The 22,448-nt window shown below is 44.1% G+C and overlaps 1 pseudogene; it reads left to right on the forward strand.

The window, feature by feature from the left end:
* Positions 1-22,448, forward strand: part of LOC139235546 (probable G-protein coupled receptor 139) — a 107,574-nt pseudogene that overhangs the window by 24,332 nt on the left and 60,794 nt on the right.

The following is a 22,448-nucleotide window of genomic DNA, read 5'->3' on the forward strand; positions in this document are numbered from 1 at the left end:
AAGTTCGCATTTGTATCTTTTGGTAAAAACAAACTGTCCTTTGTAAATTCAATTTGCTTTTCCAACATTTTTCTTTTCTTTTATTAATTTTCCATTTATTTCAGCGAACATTTTATCCCACTGGCCAGTTTTCCTAGGATCCTGGGGTCCCACCACACTTTTTAGCTTGAATTCCTTCTTGCTTGCACTACACACAATCAATACCAGCTACACTGTGTTATTACCATGTCATGCTTCAGGTCATACGCCGTATATTTCCTCGAACGATCGCTGGGGTACACTCTCCCTTTAGTTGTATTCCTTCTTTTTCAAGCAATACACCTATCCCACCCTTGGTCTTCAGCCTTCTGTGGTTCATTATAACTTGTCCTGCAGCTTACCCTTTCTAATTCTTTATACAGATTACCTCCTTCCCGTCAAGGCTACAGCCATGTTGCTCCTTTCAGAGTACAACACTGCATATCTGGTGCTATCCAAGTTCCTCCCTTCTGAATCAGATATCTTGGATATTCCTCATACTGTTTATGGATCGGACCTAACTCAGTCTTCCACCCTTGCAAACAATTCTACCCTATACACCGGCCAAGGTTTCGTTTAATTTCCATTTTTCATTAGCAAAGGCAAGACCAATCCCACTGGTCTAATATCTTCACTTCTTTCTCCTTCCCTAGGGGCAAAATCCCCATTCCTATTGGCTGCATCACATCAAAGCCTATGATTTTATTCCCCTAAACCATTTTCTCAGTTGTCCTTCATGAATAAAAAAAGGGATTTGATTACTCTCTCTCTTTGTCTAGTCCCTTCTGTACCACATTCATCATAAATGTCACAGAGGCTACACATTATACCTCCAGTAAGCCACATCGTGTTCCCATTCACATTCTATATCTATTCTGTTTACTCCTGCTAACCTTACTGTGGCTCCTATTCTGAGCTATTCTGTCAGCTCTCACTTTCCTTGCGATTTAAACTGATTCTCCTGGTGTTCCCCATCTTCCTCATCCATTGGTTCCTGTTTTCTATTCTTTACTAACACATCCTTTCCTAATTCTCTTCCAATTTTGTCTATTAACTGTGAATATCTCCCTTCACATAATCTAGTTGATAGATTCAAGCTCATGTTTAAATCTTTTGATTTCAATGAACAATTTAAAAACGCACATTGTTATATAATACATTTCCTGATTCAGTTACTTCTAGTCCATTAAATGTGGGTTCTTTTACTGGATGGGACAGGTCGAGTTCTTTTTGTGAGGTGGGATGTCATTTTATTTAAGTCCCACATATGATGATCACTATCAGCATTTGTACTTGGCAAACCAATAGTTAACATTACTGATCAACATACGACATTTCTTACTTTAAAATAACCTGCCATCATTACTTTTTTAGTTTGTATTGAAGTATTTTATAATGGTCTTGAATTACTTTTTGTCCTGGAGTGATACTAACTCTTTCAGTGAACACTATTAATTTAGTGTTTGGGGTCAGGATGTACCCCAACCCACCTGGTTCAGGGGAGTCTTCCTGGTCTCCCAATCTTCCCAAGGAGCAGGCTTTAGGGTTCTTTCTCTATTGCCACCAAAATTATGCTTTTGAGGGTCTCTGCCTCGGTTTATCACGGATTCCAAATCTAACCCTATTGAGGTCCTCTGCTTCCTCCTGGAGATCGCCTCTCACTTGGATCCATGTTTTGTTATGGAACCTGTAATGTCTGGCCTCCTTATCTCCCACCTTCAGCTTGTAGCTGATCTGTACACAGCCATGGCCACCTTGTCCAGACAGAGACAGGCTGACTTTTTTTGTTTTTAGCCTCTCTACAGCTTTCTTTGTTCAGTACTTAGTGGAGGCTTGAAACTGATGACCATTCTAGCTGTAAGGAAATCCTAATTTGATCAGCATTCTCGCTCCTGTTAATTCTAATGCCTCTGACAGGTAGCAGTGTGTTTAACTCTATCCGGATTATTTCAAATTCGGTTTCTCTATGGAGAATGTGTCACGACCTCGATGGTTTAAAAAGTTCTCTCACTCTCCTGAGCCACATTAGCCATTTCATGTTGTGCTGTTGTCGATAACTGAGCATGCCTGAGACTCGTTCACACACACACGCAGCGGTTTCCCAATATCATGCCACATGTGACATCTGATCCAAGCCATTTGAGGTGATCTTATCAAAAGATCATGGGGTGTCTGAAGATCTTTGCTCATCTCCCTCTGCACGGTCCCGATGTCTCGGTTGTGGCCAGGTGATCAAATTCAGTTTTCTTATTGTTCAATGTAGGCAATGACACAAACATCTCAGAGAAATCTTAGCAATTTCCTACACTTCCCTGACTTCAACAAAACTTTACATTAACACCAGATTGTACCCAGGTGATTTATGACAATTCGCCCAGGAACAATGAGTGAAGAAACATTGCTATTTGGAGGTGTAACTTTCCTGTTTTCCTCTTATATCCTCACTCATTTCCTCTCATTACATTTTATACAGTGTTCACCATTTCATTCATGAGCCCGGAGGAACTTTACTGTCTAATACAATATAGTCATACTGTCTTTAAACATCGATCAAACATTCCCACTTGGCCCAAGTTTTGACCCAGTTTCTTTGTTTAATTTTATTTAACCAAACCTCTTCTTGGACCTTTTATTCTCCAAAATACGCCAGAGAGCAATTCAGTCTCCAAGAGGAAGGATGTTAGTTACCTTTAGCATAACAGTCGCCCCCAAAAACTTATTTCTGAATACATAGTTGGACAGAACCGCAGAGACGGGACTTTTTCAAAAATAAAACTTAATTATCTCAATTTTCAGCTAAATTTTCCTTCCCATGTGTTTGACCAGCGATGCTTAGCAATATATATATATATCTTTATATATATATAAAATCAATTTTAATTTCACAAACAAATTATGCCCAGACTTTGTCATTTTACAAAGAAGACAAAAGTAACAATTGCGTTTGGATGCAAGTCATTTATCTTCCCCTTCGAGCAGTGCGTCCTGGACAATAGTATTACATCGGATATACGACACAGAAACAGGCCATTCGGCCCAACCAGTCCATGCCGGCGTTTATGCTCCACTCGAGACTCCTCCCTTCTTTCCTCATCTAAATATATCCGCATAACCCTCTATTCCCTTCTCCCTCATATACTTGTCTAGCCTCCCCTTAAATGCATCGATACTATTCGCTTCAACCACTCCCTGTGGCAGCGAGTTCCACATTCTCACCACTCTCTGGGTAGAGGTTTCTTCTGAATTCCCTATTTGATTTCTTGGTGACTATCTTATGTTGATGACCTCTAATTATGCTGGTCCCCACAAGTGGAAACACTGTATCTACTCTATCAAAACCTTTCATCATTTTAAAGACATAAGCTCACCCCTCAGCCTTCTTTTTTCAAGAGAAAAGAGACCTGGCCTGTCCATCCTTTCCCGATAGGTATACGATCGCCTTTCTGGTGTCATTCTTGTAAATCTTCTCTGCACCCTCTCCAGTGCCTCCATATCCTTTTTGTAATATGGTGATCAGAATTGCACACACAAAGTCTAACCAAGGTTCAATACAAGTTTAGCATAACTTCACCACTTTTCCATTCTATAACAATACAATTCAATAACAATCAATCCCAATAATTTAACTCAATACTTTAAATTCTTAAGTACAACTTTGTCAGCATGCTGCGACATTCGATGTCTGCAGATAACTGGAGATAATTTTGTTTCAACTGCTGGATCTTTTGCTATGCCATCAACCTCTTATCCAACTGGAACTGGCATTGCCGAATATGGTAGTCTTTGGCTACGGTATAGTCAAGAGACACAAGTCTGCATTTTCTTCAACATGCATCAACAATGTTCGAAGCACTGGTCTTCCTGTGACAAGCACAAACCACTAGTCCTTGAACTCTTCTTATTCTAAAATAATATTTCTAATCTAAACATTCTATGATGAAAATATCCTCGGCCAGTTGGTTGCAAACACCAACTGCTGCTCAGTGAAATCTCTCTCTAATGATAACAACCACATTTTCCCCGATATGGAATGAACACCTTTCAGAAGCTGAATTAACCGAGTTCCCTATGCCAACACCCCTCTCATCTTCCATTCACTTCAACTGAAAGGAAAACGCCAGATTGTATCAGTCGGGATTTGAAAGATTTTTAAAACCGAGGCTAGATATACTTAGAGTTAGCATTTTTCTCTATTCTGTCTACTCGAGGAGTTTGATAACAGACTTTCTCCTGTGAATGTAGAGCTGGAATATTGGGCCTGGATGTATTTACTTGTTCATCTTGTTGACTCGAAAACGTTGGCAATTATTTGATGTGATCTGTATTTTCTTAAATACATTTCCTGAATAAATTCAAATTTAAATTGAACCCAGGTTTGCAGGCGTGATGCTCCATTCATACATCGAAGGTGAGAGAGATGCTGTGGGGCACACGCTAAGTCCAGTATCTGAAAGTGATTCACAGACTGGGTTTTGTGTTCAGGGCTCCCAGGCATGTTACCGACACCATCCCTCAATACCAAGGATAGGAGAGGCACTCTGGAAGGTAAGGGGAACTGGCATTTGTCCACGAGAGAAACCGAAGGTATGAGAACTGAAATAATCCAGAGTTAGAAAGGAGAAAAGGCCCCAAAATGGTGCAGTCAGTAACAGGACATCAATTAGTCTCCTCTTATCTTGGAACATTAAATACCGACACACTCTGTTATTGAAACATCAAAATATTATATTCCAGCCCAGTTCTAGGGGTTATCATCAGAAACAAACTTCAACTGTCGGAATGGACACGATTCAGTCGGGATGTGATTAACAGCTGCAATGATAGCAGAATCCAACCCCTGCAGTCACTTGTGAACTCGCTGGTGTATCACCAGGCTGGATGAATGAGTAAATCCCTTCCCACATTCAGAGCAGGTGAATGGCGTCTCTCCAGTGTGAACTCGCTGGTGTATCAGCAGGTGGGATGACTGAGTGAATCCCTTCCCACATTCAGAGCAGGTGAACGGCCTCTCCCCAGTGTGAACTCGCTGGTGTTTCAGCAGGTCGGATGACTGAGTGAATCCCTTCCCACATTCAGAGCAGGTGAACGGCTTCTCCCCAGTGTGACTGTGTTGATGAATTTTCAGCGCAGACGGGCAGCTGAATCCCTTCCCATAGTCCCCACATTTCCATGGTTTCTCCGTGGTGCGGGTGTGCTTCCGTCTCTCCAGGTTGGATGATCAGTTGAAGCCTCCTCCACACACAACACGTTTACAGTTTCTCCCCGCTGTGAATGGTGCGATGGTTTTTCAGGCTGTGTAACTGGTTAAAGCTCTTTCCACAATCAGTGCACTGATACACTCTCACTCGGGTGTGTGGGTCTCTGCTTTTTCAGTCACATTGATGTTTGTAATCTTTCCCCACAGACAGAATAAACAAACATTTCTCCTTCCACATTCAAAAGCCGATGATATTCAAGTCCTGATGAATCGAGTGACTCTATCTGATCTTGACGTGACGTTTAGTTTGAGTTTCCCTTCTTCAAATCCTCCCCTTCTAACACCCTTCAAAAGGAGTTTACAAAAGTCATCACTGTAAGTACAGGATCGAAATTCAGAAGAGACAATTCTAGTTTCTATGGAACATTCTTTCCTTCTGCTGTGTGATTTTAAGTCTTGAATTTATAAAAATAATAAAGAGGGAGAAGGTAGATTGAGAGTAAACTGGCAAGAAATATAAATACAATCAGAGCTTCTACAGATATATAAAAAGGAAGAGATAGCTAAAATAAACATTGGTCCCTTAGAGGATGAGACGTGGAATTAACAATGGGAAACAGGGAAATGGCAGAGACTTTAAACAAATATTTTGTGTGGTCTTCACGGTGGAAGACACTAAAAGCATCCCAATAATAATAATAGATAATCAAGGGGTCACAGGGAGTGAGGAACTTAAAACAATCACTATCACAAGAGAAAAAGTACTAGACAAACTATTGGGACTAAAGGTGGACGTCCCCTGGACCCGATGGCCTGCATCCTGGGGTCTTAAAAGAAGTGGCTGCAGAGAAAGTGGATGGATTGGTTTAATCGACCAAAATTCCCTGGATTCTGGCAAGGTCACAGTGGATTGTAAAACCTCAAATTCAACACCCCTATTCAACAAGGGAGGGAGGGAGAGAGAAAGCAGGAAACTATAGAGCAGTTAGCCTAACATCTATCATTGGGAAAATGCTGGAGTCCATTATTAAAGAAATAGTAGCAGGACATTTCGAAAATCATAATAGTCAAGCAGAGACGGCATGGTTTTATGAAAGGGAAATCAGGTTTGACAAATTTGCTAGAGTTCTTTGAGGATGTAATGAGCAGGGTGGATGAAGAATAACTAGTAGCAGTTGTGTATTTGCATTTCCAGAAGTCATTCGATCAGGTGCCAGATAAAAGGTTACTGCACAATATAAGAGCTCACAGGGTTGGGGGTAATATATTAGCAGAGATGTAGGATTGGCGAACTAACAGAAAACAGAGAGTCGGGATAAATGGTTCATTTTCAGGTTGTCAAACTGTAACTAGTGGGGTGCCACAGGGATCAGTGCTGGGGCCTCAACTATTTACAATCTATATTAATGACTTGGATGAAGGGACGGAGTGCACTGCAGCCAAATATGCTGCTGATACAAAGATAGGTGGGAAAGCAAGTTGTGAGGAGGACACAAAGAATCTGCAAAGGGTTATGGACAGGCTCAGTGAGTGGGCAAAAATTTGGCAGATGGAGTATAATGAGGGAAAATGTGAGGTTATGCACTTTGGTTGGAAGAATAAAAAAGCAAATTATTATTTAAATGGCGACTACAAAATGCTGCGGTACAGAGCGATCTGGGGGTCCTTGTGCATGAAACACAAAAAGTTAACATGCAGGTACAGCAAGTAATCAGGAAGGTAAATGCAATGTTGGCGTTTATTACAAAGGGAATGGAGTATAAAAGTAGAGAGGTCTTGCTGCAACTGTACAGGGTGTTCGTGAGACCACATCTGGAGTACTGCGTACAGTTTTGGTCTCCTTATTTAAGGAGGGCTATACTTGCATTGGAGGCAGTTCAGAGAAGGTTGAAGAGGTTGATTCCTGAGATGAAGGGGTTGTCTTAAGTAAGATTGAGCAGGTTGGGCCTGTACTCATTGCAGTTTTGAAGAATGAAAGGTGATCTTATTGAAACGTGTAAGATTCTGAGGGGGCTTGACAGGGTAGATGCAGAGAGGATGTTTCCCCTCGTGGGGGAATCTAGAACTAGGGTGCATAGTTTCAGAATAACGGGTCGCCCATTTAAAACGGATTTGAGGAGGAATTTCTTCTCTGAGGGTCGTGATCTTTGGAATTCTCTACCCCAGAGAGCTGTGGAGGCTGAGTCATTAAATATATTTAAAGGGGAGATAGACAGATTTTTGAATTATAAGGGAGTCAAGAGTTATGGGGAGCAGGCAGGAAAGTGGAGTTGAGGTCAAGATCAGATCAGCCATGATTTTATTGAATGTCAGAGCAGGCTCGAGGGATCCAATGGCCTCCTCCTGCTCCTATTTCTTATTGTTAATCTGTGAACCTTGACCTGGACGTTCCAAAATGTTACTGATTTTGAGGAATAGACAAAATATCTCAGCATTGATAAATGCATCATCTAACATCTCCAACTGAGCTAACCTGCTCTAACTATGTCAGTATTTGTGTCAGCTGTGACTCAGTGGGTAACACACTTGCCTCTGAGTCACAAGGTTGTGGGTTCACGTCGCACTCCAGAGACATGAACACAAAACTCTCGGCTGATGCTCCAGTGCAGTGCTGAGGGACTGCTGTACTGTCGGAGGTGCTGTCTTTCGGATAAGATGTTAAACCGAGGCCCCGTCTGCTCCCTCAGGTGGACGTAAAAGATCCCATTGCACTATTTCAAGCAGAACAGGGGAGTTACCCCCGATGTCCTGGCCAATATTTTCCCTTAACATCAGTAAAGCAGATTATCTGGTCATTATCACATTATAAATTGGTTGCTGCGTTTCCTACATTGCGATAGTGACTACACTTCAAAAATAACTTAATTGACTGCAAAGTGCTTTGGGGCATCTGGTGGTGGTGAAAGGTGCGAAATAAATGCAAGTGTTTTTATTTTCTATGTGTCTTTTATTACTCTCCCTTCTCCCATTGTTCCTCCTTTTGTCTGCTGTCACTTCCCCAACTCCTCTTCCCCACCCAACTTTACAGTTCATTTCTTGTGTACATGGTCTCTCTCTCTCTCTCTCTCTCTCCTTTCCCTCACTCTATCGCTCCCTATAAGCTGTCCATCTGCCATATATCCCAGTTCTGATCAAATGCTCTCCCTCACCCATCAGCATTTCTCCTTCCTTTATCAACAACAACAACTTTCATTTATATAGCGCCTTTAAGAACATAAGAGTTATGAGCAGGAATAGGCCATACGGCCCCTCGAGCCTGCTCCACCATTCAATAACATCATGACTGATCATCAACCTCAACTCCACTTTCCCGCCCGATCTCCATATCCCTCGATTCCCTGAAACGCCAAAAATGTATCTATCTCAGCCTTGAAATAACTCTGTAAAATGGCCCCTGGTGATTCACAGGAGCATTATCAGATAGAATTTGACACCGAGGGTCAAAGAGGCACATTTTAAAGAGGGTTAAAAAGGAAAAGAGTGGCTCAAGTAAATGTTGGTCCCCTGGAGGATGAGACTGGGGAATTAATAATGGAGAACAGGGAAATGGCAGAGACGTTGAACAAATATTTTGTATCGGTCTTCACGGTAGAAGAAACTAACAACATCCCAATAGTGGATAATCAAGGGGCGATAGGTAGGGAGGAACTTAATACAATCACTGTCACTAATCAAGTGGTACTAGGTAAAATAATGGGACTAAAGGCAGACAAGTCCCTGGACCTGATGCCGTACATCCCAAGGTCTGAAGAGAATTGGCTGCAGAGAGAGTGGATGCATTGGTTTTAATCTACCAAAATTCCCTGGATTCTGGGGCGGTCCCAAAAGATTGGAAAACCACAAATGTAACGCCCCTATTTAAAAAATGAGGTAGACCAGTTACCCTAACATCTGTCGTTGGGAAAATGCTGGAGTCCATTATTAAAGAAGCAGTAATGGGACATTTGGAAAAGCATGATTCAATCAAGCAGAGTCAGCACGGTTTTATGAAAGGGAAATCATGTTTGACAAATTTGCTGGAGTTCTTTGAGGATGTAACGAGCAGGATGGATAAGGGGGAACCAGTGGATGTGGTGTATTTCGATTTCCAGAAGGCATTCGCTAAGTTGCCACATAAGAGGTTACGGCACAAGATAAAAGTTCACTGGGTTGGGGGTAATATATTAGCATGGATAGAGGATTGGCTAACTAACATAAAACACAGAGTCAGGGGAAATGGGTCTTTTTCCAGTTGGCAAACAGTGACTAGTGGGGTGCCGCAGGGATCAGTGCTGGGTCCTCAACTATTTACAATCCATATTAATGCCTTGGATGAAGGGACAGAGTGTAATGTAGCCAAGTTTGCTGGTGATACAAAGATGGGTGGGAAAGCAAATTGTGAGGAGGACACAAAAAATCTGCAAAGGCTCAGTGAATGGGCAAAAATTTGGCAGATGGTGTATAATGTGGGAAACTGTGAGATTATCCACTTTTGGCTGAAATAATAGAAAAGCAAATTATAATTTAAATGAAGAAAAATTGCAAAGTGCTGCAGTACAGAGAGACCTGGGGGTCCTTGTGCATGGAATACAAAAAGTTAGTATGTTGGTACAGCAAGTAATCAGGAAGGCAAATGGAATGTTGGCCTTTATTGCAAGGGGGATAGAGTCTAAAAGCAGAAGTCCTGCTACAACGGTACAGGGTATTGGTGAGGCCACACCTGGAGTACTGCGTACAGTTTTAGTCTCCTTATTTAAGGGGGGATATACTTGCATTGGAGGCTGTCAGAGAAGGTTCACTAGGTTGATTCCGGATATGAGGAGGTTGTCTTCTGAAGATAGGTTGAATAGGTTGGGCCTATACTCATTGGAGTTCAGAAGAATAAGAGGTGATCTTATTGAAATATACAAGATAATGAGGGGGCTCGATAAGGTGGATTCAGAGAGGATATTTGCACTCATAGGGGAAACTAAAAGTAAAGGACATAGTCTTAGAATAAGGGACCGCCCAATTAGCACTGAGATGAGGAAAAATTTATTCTCTCAGAGTGTTGTAAATCTGTGGAATTCTCTGCCCCAGAGAGCTGTGGAGGCTGGGTCATTGAATATATTTAAGGTGGAGATAGACAGATTTTTGAACAATAAGGGAGTAAAGGGTTATGGGGAGCGGGCAGGGAAGTGGAGCTGAGTCGATGATCAGATCAGCCATAATCTTATGGAATGGCGGAGCAGGCTCGAGGGGCCAAATGGCCTACTCCTGCTCCTATTTCTTACGTTCTTAGGGTGTTAAAGGAAGAGGGAGGGAATTTTGGAGCTTAGGGCCTAGGCAGCTGAAGGCATGGCCAGCAATGGTGGTGTGATTAAAACCAGGAATGTGTAGGAGGCCAGAAATCCTGGAGGGTTGTAGGGCTGGAGGAGGTTACAGAGATAGGGAGGGGCGAGGCCACAGAGGGATTTGAAAACAAGAATGAGAATTTTAAAATTGAGCCTTCGTGCCCAGTCACCATTTCTCCTTCCTTTACAGACGCTCCCTGACCACTCTCCATTTCTCCTTCTTTTACCGACGCTCCCTGACCAATCTCCATTTCTCCTTCCTTTACAGACGCTCCCTGACCACTCTCCATTTCACCTTCCTTTACAGACGCTCCCTGACCACTGTCCATTTCTCCTTCCTTTACAGACGCGCCCTGAACACTCTCCATTTCTCCTTCCTTTACAGACGCTCCCTGACCACTCTCCATTTCTCCTTCCTTTACAGACACTCCCTGACCACTCTCCATTTCTCCTTCCTTTACAGACGCTCCCTGACCACTCTCCATTTCTCCTTCCTTTACAGACGCTCCCTGACCATTCTCCATTTCTCCTTCCTTTACAGACGCTCCCTGACCACTCTCCATTTCTCCTTCCTTTACAGACGCTCCCTGACCACTCTCCATTTCTGCTATATTTTTTGAAATATTTAAAGATTTTAATAAATCTTTGAAGGTCGCAGGACAGGTTAACAAAGCTGTTAATAAAGCGTAAAGGATCCTGGGCTTTATAAATCGAGGCACAGAGTTCTAAAGCTGGGAAGTTATGCTAAAGCGATATAAAACACTAGCTCGACCCCAGCTGGAGGGTTGGGTCCAATTCTGGGCACACTTCAGGAAGGACACAAAGGCTTTGGAGAGGGGACAGAAGAGATTTACTGGAATGGTGCCAGGGATGAGGAACTTCATTTATGTAGAGACTGGAGAAGCTGGGATTGTTCTCCTTGGGGCAGAGAAGGCTAAGCCGAGATTTGATAGAGGTGTTAAAAATCATGAAGATGAGATAGAATAAATAGAGAAACTGTTTCTAACACTGATAACCAGAGGGCACAGATTTGAGGCGATTGGCAAAAACAGAGGTCACATGAGGAAAACCATTTTCACACAAGGGATGGTTAGGGTTTGGAATGCACTGCCTGACGGAGCGGTGGAGACAGAGTCAATAGTAGCCTTCAAAAGTGAACTGGACAAAGACTTGAAGCAGAATGATATTGCAGGGATTTGGGGAAAGAGCGGGGGAAGTGGGATAACCGGATTGCTCCCCGAAAGTATCGGCGCAGACTCGATGGGCCGAATGGCCCCCTTCTGTGCTGCAATATTCTGTGATTCTCGAATTCTTTACAGATGTTCCCTGCTCAGTCGCCATCGCTCCTTCATTTACAGACGCTCCCTGGTCCATTACTATTTCTCGTTGATTTACAGACGCTCCGAGAGTTTGACGCAGACAGAGCGCATGCACTGACCGCTCCTTCGGGCTGGACCGGACCCAGGACCCGGCAGGCAGGGGGAGAATGTTCCCCGGTTTATATCCCCCCCCCCCCCCGGTGTGGGGAGAATGTTCCCCGGTTTATATCCCCCCCACCCCCGGTGTGGGGAGAATGTTCCCCGGTTTATATCCCCCCCCGGGTGTGGGGAGAATGTTCCCCGGTTTATATCCCCCCCCCTCTGGTGTGGGGAGAATGTTCCCCGGTTTATATCCCCCGGTGTGGGGAGAATGTTCCCCGGTTTATATCCCCCCCCCGGTGTGGGGAGAATGTTCCCCGGTTTATATCCCCCCTCAACGGTGTGGGGAGAATGTTCCCCGGTTTATATCACCCCCCCGGTGTGGGGAGAATGTTCCCCGCTTTATATCTCCCCCGCCCCGGTGTGGGGAGAATGTTCCCTGGTTTATATCTCCCCCGGTGTGGGGAAAATGTTCCCCGGTTTATATCTGGGCCCGGGGCCTGCACATGCTCAGCTCACACTGCCCGGGTGATTGACGGCAGCTCCCCACCAATAGGAAGAGCGGGGCGTGGCTGGAGGACCGAATGTGCGGTTGGTCCTCCAACCAATTGGAGTGTGTGAGGGGCGGGGCTTCCGGCAGGCTGTAACTAGTGGGGTGCAGCAAGGATCAGTGCTGGGGCCTCAGCTATTTACAATCTGTATTAATGACCTAGATAAAGGGACCGAGTGTAATATTTGCTGAAGATACAAAGCTCGGTGAGACAGTAAGCTGTGAGTAGAACACAAGAGTGCAAAGATATATAGACAGACGATGTGAATGGGCAGTAAGGTGGCAGATCGAGTATAATGTCGGGAAATGTGAGGTTATTCACTTTGGTAGGAAGAATAGAAAAACAGAATATCATTTAAATGGTGAGAAACTTTAAATGTTGGTGTTGAGAGAGATTTGGGTGTCCTTGTGCAAGAAACACAGAAAGCGAGCATGCAGGTACAGCAAGCAGTAAGGGGGTGGAGTATAAGAGTAAGGATCTATTGCTGCAATTGTACAGGGCCTTGTTGAGACGACACCTGGAGTACTGGGCAGTTTCAGTCTCCTTATCAAAGGAAAGATATACTTGCTTTGGAGATGGTTCAATGGAGGTTCACAAGATTGATTCCTGGGATGAGAGAGCTGTCTTACGATGAGAGATTGTGTAGAATGGACCTATACTCTCTGGAGTTTAGAAGAATGAGAGGGGATCTCATTGAAACATACAAGATTCTGAAGGGTATTGACAGGGTAGATGCTGAGAGCTCGATTCCCCCGGGCTGGAGTGACTAGAACTCGGGGGCTCAAGATAAGGGGCAGGCCATTTAAGACAGAGATGAGAAATTTCTTCACTCAGAGGGTTGTGAATCTTTGGAATTCTCTGCCCCAGAGGGCTGTGGATGCTCAGTCTATTCAACGCTGAGATGGATAGATTTTTGAACTCTCGGGGAATCAAGGGATATGGAGATCAGGTGGGAAAGTGGAGTTGAGAGCGATGATCTTGTTGAATGGCGGAGCAGGCTCGAGGGGGCGTATGACCTACTCCTGCTCCTATCTCTGATATTCTAATATTGACATCTAAGGGGCTCTAGATTTATTAGTCCCACCCTTTATCTTAAGGGAACATACTTGCTCTGAACCCTCGCTATCTCCTCCTTGAATGTCTCCCACAGCTCTGACACTAATTTACCTTCAAGTAGCTGTTTCCAGTCCACTTTGGTTAAATCACATCTCTGCTTAGTAACATTAGCTTTACCCCAATTGAGAACTTTTATTCCTGGTCCATCTTTGTCCTTTTCCATAACTACCCTAAATCTAACTGAATTATGATCACCAGCACCAAAATACTCTCCCACTGATACCCCTTCCACCTGCCCAAGCTTCATTCATTAAACCTAAGTCCAGAACTACCCGCTCTCTTGTTGGGCTTGCTACGTAATGGCTAAAAACGTTCTCCTGAATGCATTTTAAGAATTCTGCTCCTTCTATATCTTTCATACTAATTCTATCCCAGTTAATATTTGGGTAGTTGAAATCCCCGACTATTACTGCCCTATTATTTTTGCACGTATCAGAAATGTGCCGAAATATTTGCTCTTCTGTCTCCCTCTGACTGTTTGGGGGTCTATAGTACATCCCCAGCAGTGTGATCGCCCTTTTTTTGTTCTTCACTTCTCCCATGTGGCCTCATTTGATGATCCTTCAAACATTTCATCCCTCCCCACAGCTGGAATTGTTTCTTTAATCAATACTGCGGCGCGCTCTCCTTTTTTTATCCCCATTTCTATCTCGTCTTAAAACCCTGTAACCAGGAATGTTGAGCTGTCATTCCTGCAGTTCTTTTAGCCGTGTTTCACTAATAGTTACAATATCATACCCCCACATGTCTGTCTGTGCCCTCAGCTTATCTGCCTTAATCCCTAGACTCCTTGCATTGGCATTGAAGTATTTCTAGATTGATTCCTGTGATGAGAGTTTGTGTAGAATGGGCCTATACTCTCTGGAGTTTAGAAAAATGAGACTGATCTCATTGAAACACACTGGCACTGGCATTTAGCGCTGCCAAACTCCCTTATTGTCTATTTTCTAGCCTTTGTTTCCTCTGCCTTCCAAACTCTGTCCACACTGTCCCCTCTCTCTGTCCACACTGTCCCCTCTCTCTGTCCACACTGTCCCCTCTCTCTCTGTCCACACTGTCCCCTCTCTCTGTCCACACTGTCCCCTCTCTCTGACCACACTGTCCCCTCTCTCTGACCACACTGTCCCCTCTCTCTGACCACACTGTCCCCTCTCTCTGTCCACACTGTCCCCTCTCTCTGTCCACACTGTCCCCTCTCTCTGTCCACACTGTCCCCTCTCTCTGTCCACACTGTCCCCTCTCTCTGTCCACACTGTCCCCTCTCTCTGTCCACACTGTCCCCTCTCTCTGTCCACACTGTCCCCTCTCTCTGTCCACACTGTCCCCTCTCTCTGTCCACACTGTCCCCTCTCTCTATCCACACTGTCCCCTCTCTCTATCCACACTGTCCCCTCTCTCTATCCACACTGACCCCTCTCTCTGTCCACACTGTCCCCTCTCTCTGTCCACACTGTCCCCTCTCTCTGTCCACACTGCCCCCTCTCTCTGTCCACACTGCCCCCTCTCTCTGTCCATACTGTCCCCTCTGATAGGGTATTCAAACAGGCTCATTGAGACAGGCTTTGAAAATTCACAGACCCCCAAGTCAAAGCTACTCCGTGCTGCTCAGTATGTTGCATTAACTCATCAATCAACTTGACATTTTCAGACCTTGGGTCGCGAGCCAATAAAACGTTAAAAGACTTTCAATTGAGCCAATAAGGTCAAAGAAGGCGCGTTCTTCTCTGTAAATTGATCCAGGTATAAAGTACAGCCTGTTTTGACCATGTGTCTCAGTAAGACAAAGAAATTGGCAATCAGCCAGCAGTTTGTTGCTCTCTGCCGAGATTAAAAAGTTAAAACTACCATCGGAGTTCGTATTTCATTGGAAATTAAGAGATCTAACAATTTTGGCGCTTCGAGCAGGGTCGCTGAGGAAAGAAACTGAATTTTGGACATCGGACCTACATTGAGGTGAGGACTCCTCTTTTTTAAAAAAAGTCCTCGATCAAAAGTCTAAATTCGCCTCGCCTTCTACGCGATTCCGAAAGCCTCCGGTTTGCGAACCCTCCGGTTGGTAGTCAGCTCGAGGTCCCATAGACATCTAAACTTCGGCGGTGTGTTAGTTAATTAATCACCGACCTATTGATCGGCTAGCAGGCCTACGACTCGAGACCCCAGTAAAGAACTCAGTGAAGAATTGGCAGCAGGAGAAAAGGGCAAAGAATTGCCTACAACTGTTAAAGGTGGGCAGGCACCACCTCAAGTTTTGCTCGATTTAATTCTCGAACAGTTGAAAGAATACATAGAGCAACAATTCAACTTATCTAAAACCTGTATTAAGATCGAACAAAAGTACGGAACCTCCAAAGGACAATGGTCCTTGGACGAGATTAAAAGGGTCTGGGGAAAAACGATCCGTATGAAATATAAAGAGCGAACTAGATGGTCCCTAGCGGTTATGGGCTAGATTCGAAACTGGAATGAAATTATAATGCGTTCCCAACATGATCGAGAACTGACCAGTACAAAGGATCAATTGCAAGCTATTTGTGCACAGCTGCGACAGAAAAAGCTTGAACTTGAAAAGCTGGAAGCGGAAGTTAAAGATCTTAAAGCTGAAATTAAAGAATGGAAAAAATCATTAGGTCAAGAGACAGTAATAGGAAAAGGAAAATGTATTGATCAATTCCCAGGGTACCCATGTTTGGACAAATTAAAAGCGCAAACTCGAAGACACGACCGAGGAATAGATACGGTTTCTGAATCCTCCGACAATACAGTGTCGGAGGATGATGAAGAATTAGGGGTGCGCTTTGCCCCGTTTAAAAAAAGATGAGTTGTAGTCAAATCAGAAGAGACTGCGGATGAGGGCGGAACAAAAAAAACCAAGAGAAGGGTGTACGAAGAATACTTAGTTCATGATCCGGCAGGCCCAGAGAAAATTGATAAATGGTCCAAGGAATTGCCCAATCCAAAGAAAGGGGGAGTAAAAACGTGGGACCAATTGGACCGCTTAAGAAATATATATCAACTTCATCCCTGGGACGGAGTGCAAATTTTGACCATAATGGTGCCAAAAACACAGGGAAGAAAATTGCACGACAAGGTAGATGAAGCTTTGGTGCAGAATGAGCAAGAATTAGACGCAGGATGGGAGGCGATTAAACACTGGCTGCAAGCCTTCAGTCCAGCTAAGACAGACGGGGGGAAAATTGCAGCTTGCCAACAGAAAGGAACAGAGGAGGTCCTGGAGTATGACGAGCGGTTTAGATGCATGTGGTTCGAACATTCGGGTATGAATAATACGGATGAGGAAATGGATGAACAAGCGTTTGGACCCCTGAAAGCAGCTTTCGTGGCAGGTCTAAAGCCAGAACTGTCCAAAATGCTTAAGGTAGTGTTACCGGACTGGGAAGGTCGAGGAACTACCTTTGCAGCATTGGTGGATCGATGTAACCAATTAGATACGGATATGGGAGCTCAGGTCCGAGCTGTACAGGCTATGGGATGGAAATCCCAGGATTCCGATAAACAGTCATTTGGAAAATTACCCGGAAAATGTCGTTATTGTGGGAAAGAAGGTCACTGGGCCAAGACGTGCAGGGCAAAACAGAAAGGTCCTGGCTGGGGAAGAGGACGCAGCCAGAGATACAATTCAGCCAACAAGCCAGGCTTATCACAAGATAACGACCTCATAGAAGCATTTAAGCGACTGACAATACAACAACAGAAGGAGTTACTTGGGATAGCAAAAAACAATTAGAGCCCACCCTGGCCCCCCTCCTCGCACTAATACAACAGAGAGGAGATGGACTATATATAACTGTGAGGGTGGGCGATAAGGATGTGGACTGTCTTTTAGACACAGGGGCGGAATTAACATGCTTACCCCAACAATATGTAGACGATATCCTGCTAGATTCAAACACAGAAGAACAGCATGTACAAGATTTACGAGCTTTGCTGGATCACCTTCGGCTGAAAGGACATAAAGCCAGCATCGACAAAGCACAAATCACCAAGAAGGAACACCATGGCCCCAGGCACTACCAATAGTGCTATGCAGCATTAGGGCAACCCTGAACAGAACTATAGGTCTAAGCCCGTTTGAAATTATAACAGGAAGACCCAGGTCGCTGCCAGGAACTATCGATTTACGGAAAGCTGATGTTCACTTAATGAGTGACACTTTCTTATCATACTGTCAGAACTTAACCAATGCTATTAGTTCTGTTTCCCGACAGGTATCGGCAGCTTGGGGTAATCCACCCGAAGGAGGACATGACATCATCCCGGGAGTCTGGGTGTATGTGAAAAAATTGCATAAAGAACCTTTGGGTGCCAAGTGGGAGGGACCTTATCAAGTGTTATTGACCACCCAGGCAGCTGTTAAAGTCCAAGGAAAGAAAGCCTGGATCCTCGTTTCACACGTTAAACGAGCACCTGTAACTGAAGTTGAAGTCTAAAAAGGACAATTACTTTTTGCGAAAATGTATAGATTTACTGTATTATTGATTGTAGGTATTATAGGCATAGGCCTACTTCTTACTAGCCGACCCTCTGCACCAAAGTGAAATAGTAGGGTAAGCAAGGGAATTACATGTAAATACCTTTTTATATATGTCATACATTTATGCCAAACAAGGTAACATTTCGAGTTGTTGGGTGTGTACACATATTCCTATTCACTCAAAGGGAGGGATTCCCTTGAGGCCAGTTCCCTTGAATATCTCGGAAATGGCTGAGTGGATAATAAAACAGGCAATGCTTTTCAGGATACGGAAAACTGGGCACGTAAATGGAAGTCAGCAGGTTACAATTTGACTACCATTGAAGGGGGATACCAACCGTGGTTCAATAATTCCAAACGGCCCCCATTTTTTGTTATCACTAATACAACAGGTATAGGAAGACCGGGGGAATCGGTCTGTCTGATTAGAAACATCCAAGGAGGCCAAAATATGGGGTATAGTAACTGCTCCCGGAATTATAATATAATCAAGCCACGGGACCGTCCAAACTGGGCCGATGTGGGAATTTTTAACTTAACGGGGATTCTGAATAAAACAGATGGAAAAGCCTGGACAGGCCCCGGAGTGTTGCTGATAAAGAAACAGCTAACATTCATTGCATATAATGGCACCTACTGGGTGTGTGGCCACAAGGCCTACCCTTGGCTGCCCCAGAATTGGATGGTATCCTGCTATTTAGCCGACATTGTGCCTTATATGTATCATATAAAGTCATTGTCGGAACATTTACACCGTCCTAAGAGAGCTATCACAGAAACAGAGAGGTTCTTTGCCATCCTGATCCCTGGGTATGGTACCGCCAAACTGGCAAGGGAATCCATTAACATGACATCCGTTGTGGAATGGGTAGCCAATGATTACTCAGAGGCCCTAGTTAAAATCAATGCAGAAATGGTAGCAATCCGCACAGTAGCCCTACAGAATAGACTGGCCCTTGACTATATCCTGGCTGAAAAGGGAGGTACTTGCACCCTACTCGGAACTAAGTGTTTCACATATATCCCAGATAGCTCCGAAGAAATTAGCCACTTAGTGGAGCATATCCAAAAGGAGGTAGAAAAACTTAAGCAACCCCCATCATTCATTTTGTGGAGTGGAGCCACTGAATGGCAAGGTTCAATAGGAAATTCATTGGTGGAAGGTTTAATTCTATTTGTTGTAATTGTTTTACTTTTATATTGTTTGATTATGTTGATTAAATGTTGTTGCGACCAGGCGGCTGTAGCTGCTGTCCTGCAGGTGAGGCACCTTGCAGGTCCCAGCAGACCGTCTGTACGTGGCACAGGGGTATGTTATGCTTAAGGAAAGGTGGTTTACTGGTTGAATTAAGATATTGATTTGGATTAAATTGGAATAAGGTTCATTAACGTATTAAAACCAGACTTCCATTGTGGCCACGATGGAACTCGGGTTGGTGTAAATTTGTGTGGAAGCTACTAGTCTGACCATGTGGCGAAACACATCAACAAATTTTGGAAGGAAACTCTATTAACATGTATGAAATTATTTTGTAGAATGTTTAACCAGTGATACCTGAAGTTTTATGATTCAGTTTGTGAAAGAATCAAAGGGGGGATTGATAGAGTATTCAAACAGGCTCATTTAGACAGGCTTTGAAAATTCACAGACCCCCAAGTCAAAGCTACTACGTGCTGCTCAGCATGTTGCATTAACTCATCAATCAACTTGCCATTTTCAGACCTTGGGTAGCGAGCCAATAAAACGTTAAAAGACTTTCAATTGAGCCAATAAGGTCAAAGAAGGCGAGTTCTTTTCTGTAAATTGATCCAGGTATAAAGTACAGCCATTTTTGACCATGTGTCTCAGTAAGACAAAGAAACTGGCAATCAGCCAGCAGTTTGTTGCTCTCTGCCGAGATTAAAAAGTTAAAACTACCATCGGAGATCGTATTTCATTGGAAATTAAGAGATCTAACATCTCTCTCTATCCATACTGTCCCCCCTCTCTATCCATACTTTCCCATCTCTCTCTATCCATCCATACCATTCCCTCTCTCTATCCATACTGTCCCCTCTCTCTATCCAGTGAGGATATTGTCCGGTCCTGTTGAGGTGCAACCTGTCCGGCTTGTACTGGTCCCACCTCCCCCAGAAACGCTCTCAATGCCTCAGGAATGTAAAGCCCTCCCTCCTGTACCAAACTCCAGCCATGCATTCATCTGCTCTATCCTCTTATTTCTGTACTCACCAGCACGTGGCACCGAGAGTAATCTGGACATTACTACCTTTGAGGTCCTGTTTTTTAATCTCTTTCCTAGCTCCCTAAAATCTGCCTGCAGGATCTCATCCCTCTTTCTACCGATGTCATTGGTCCCGATATGGACCACAACCTCTATATGTTCATCCTCCCCCCTCAACAAATTCCTGCAGCCACTCAGTGACATCCTTGACCCTGGCACCAGGGAGGCAACATACCATCCGGGAATCATGTCTGTACCTGCAGAAGCGCTTGTTTGTTCCCCTATCAAATCCACTCCCACTATTGCTCTTCCAATCTTCTTCCTCCCCGCCCTGTGCAGCTGAGCCACCCACGGTGTCGTGGACATGGCTCTGGCTGCACTCCCCAGAGAAACCAGCAGTATCCAGAACTGAAAACCGGTTAGCGAGCGAGATGCACTCAGGGGACTCCTGTTCTACTCTTGCCCCATAACGCTGAAAATTTTATCAACTCAGGTTTATCTCTTTCTAAAGTTACAAGTGAATCTGCTTCCAGCACCCGAAAAGGCAGTGCGTTCCAGGCCATAACATCTCGCTGCTGCATTAGTCCCCTCATGTAGCATCTGGTTCATTTACCAATCACATTCAATCTGTGCCTTTGGTTACTGAACTTTCTGACACTGAAAATTGTTTCTCCTTCTTAAGAGGATTGGCGGGCTGTAGGAGGTTACAGAGATAGGGAGGGGCGAGGCCTTGGAGGGATTTGAACAAGAGGATGAGAATTTTAAAGCCTGAAGCCACCAGCCATCTCCCCCAGTGCAGAATGTGACTCACTGCTAACAGAAAGGATTTTTGTTTACTTACAAAAGATGCACAATGAAGGGAAGTCAATCTCTGTATCTTTAACTAACAGCGACATGAGGGAAATGAATGACCTTTAAACACCTGGTTCACTTGGCACTGAAATGTCTGAAACTCATAATAGGAACTCCAGGGAAACAAAATACTGACAAATGTTAAACTGTTTTGCTGACAAAAGAAATCTCGATTTAACTTTAAAAGATAAAATTGTTTAACAGGGGTTCACACAGACTCACCTGAAAGGCCGACTCAGGATCCACCCCTCAAGCACCGCGATTGGTTGCAGAACATGCTGCTCCCTGGGCCCTCCGGCCTCTGACCTCTCTTCCTGTTGGTTCCCAGGGCAATCAATCACCACTCGCCAACATTACACTGCCAGATTAAGTTGAGAGGCTCAGAGGAAGAAATAAAATGGAGCCGTGAATCTGCATTAAGAAATAAAATTAGAAATAAATGATTAAATTTATAAGCAAAACTATTAAAAGTCAAATCAAATGAATTGTTGCATTTAATACATCCATCTGGGCCAAGTGGGAAACAAGTGATGTGTGGGCTGTGCAGAGAGTCTGTGCCCGGTTACACAGCGTGTCCCTGGCTCCCCGCTCCAAGTGCACATGTTTCAGCTCACATCCAACTGACTGGATAAACCTCGCCCGTCTAAACCCCATCACACAAATAGCAGCATTTGATGTTTAGTTCTGCTCAACCTTTATAAACACTGGTTAGGCCTCAGCTGACACATTGTGCTCAATTCTGGGCACCACACTTTCAGAAGGGTATCTGCACCTTAGAGAGGGACCAGAAGAGACTTACGAGAATGGTACGAAGGAGGAGGGACTTCAGTTATGTGGAGATACTGGAGAAGCTGCGGTAATTCTCCTTGGAGTAGAAAAGTTTAAGAGGAGATTTGGTAGAGTGTTGAAAATCATGAACGGTTTTAATAGACTAAATAAGGAGAAACACTTTCCAGTGGCAGAAGGGTCAGTAACCAAAGGACACAGAGTTCAGGTGATTGGCAAAAGAAGCAGAGGCGACATGAGGAACCATTGTATAAGCAGCGAGTTGTTGCAATCTGGAATGCACTGCCTGATAGGGCGGTGGAAGCAGATTCAATAGTGGCTTTCAAAAGTGAATTGGATAAATACTAAAGGGACAATATTTGCAGCGCTATGGAGAAAGAGCAGGGGAGTGGAACTAACTGGATAGCTCGACCATAGAGCCAGCACAGGCACGATGGGCTGAATGGTCTCCTGCGCTTTCATTCTATGAAAATGGCGGATGATC

Source organism: Pristiophorus japonicus, chromosome 23 (assembly GCF_044704955.1).
Source record: "Pristiophorus japonicus isolate sPriJap1 chromosome 23, sPriJap1.hap1, whole genome shotgun sequence".
Lineage (NCBI taxonomy): Eukaryota > Metazoa > Chordata > Chondrichthyes > Pristiophoridae > Pristiophorus > Pristiophorus japonicus.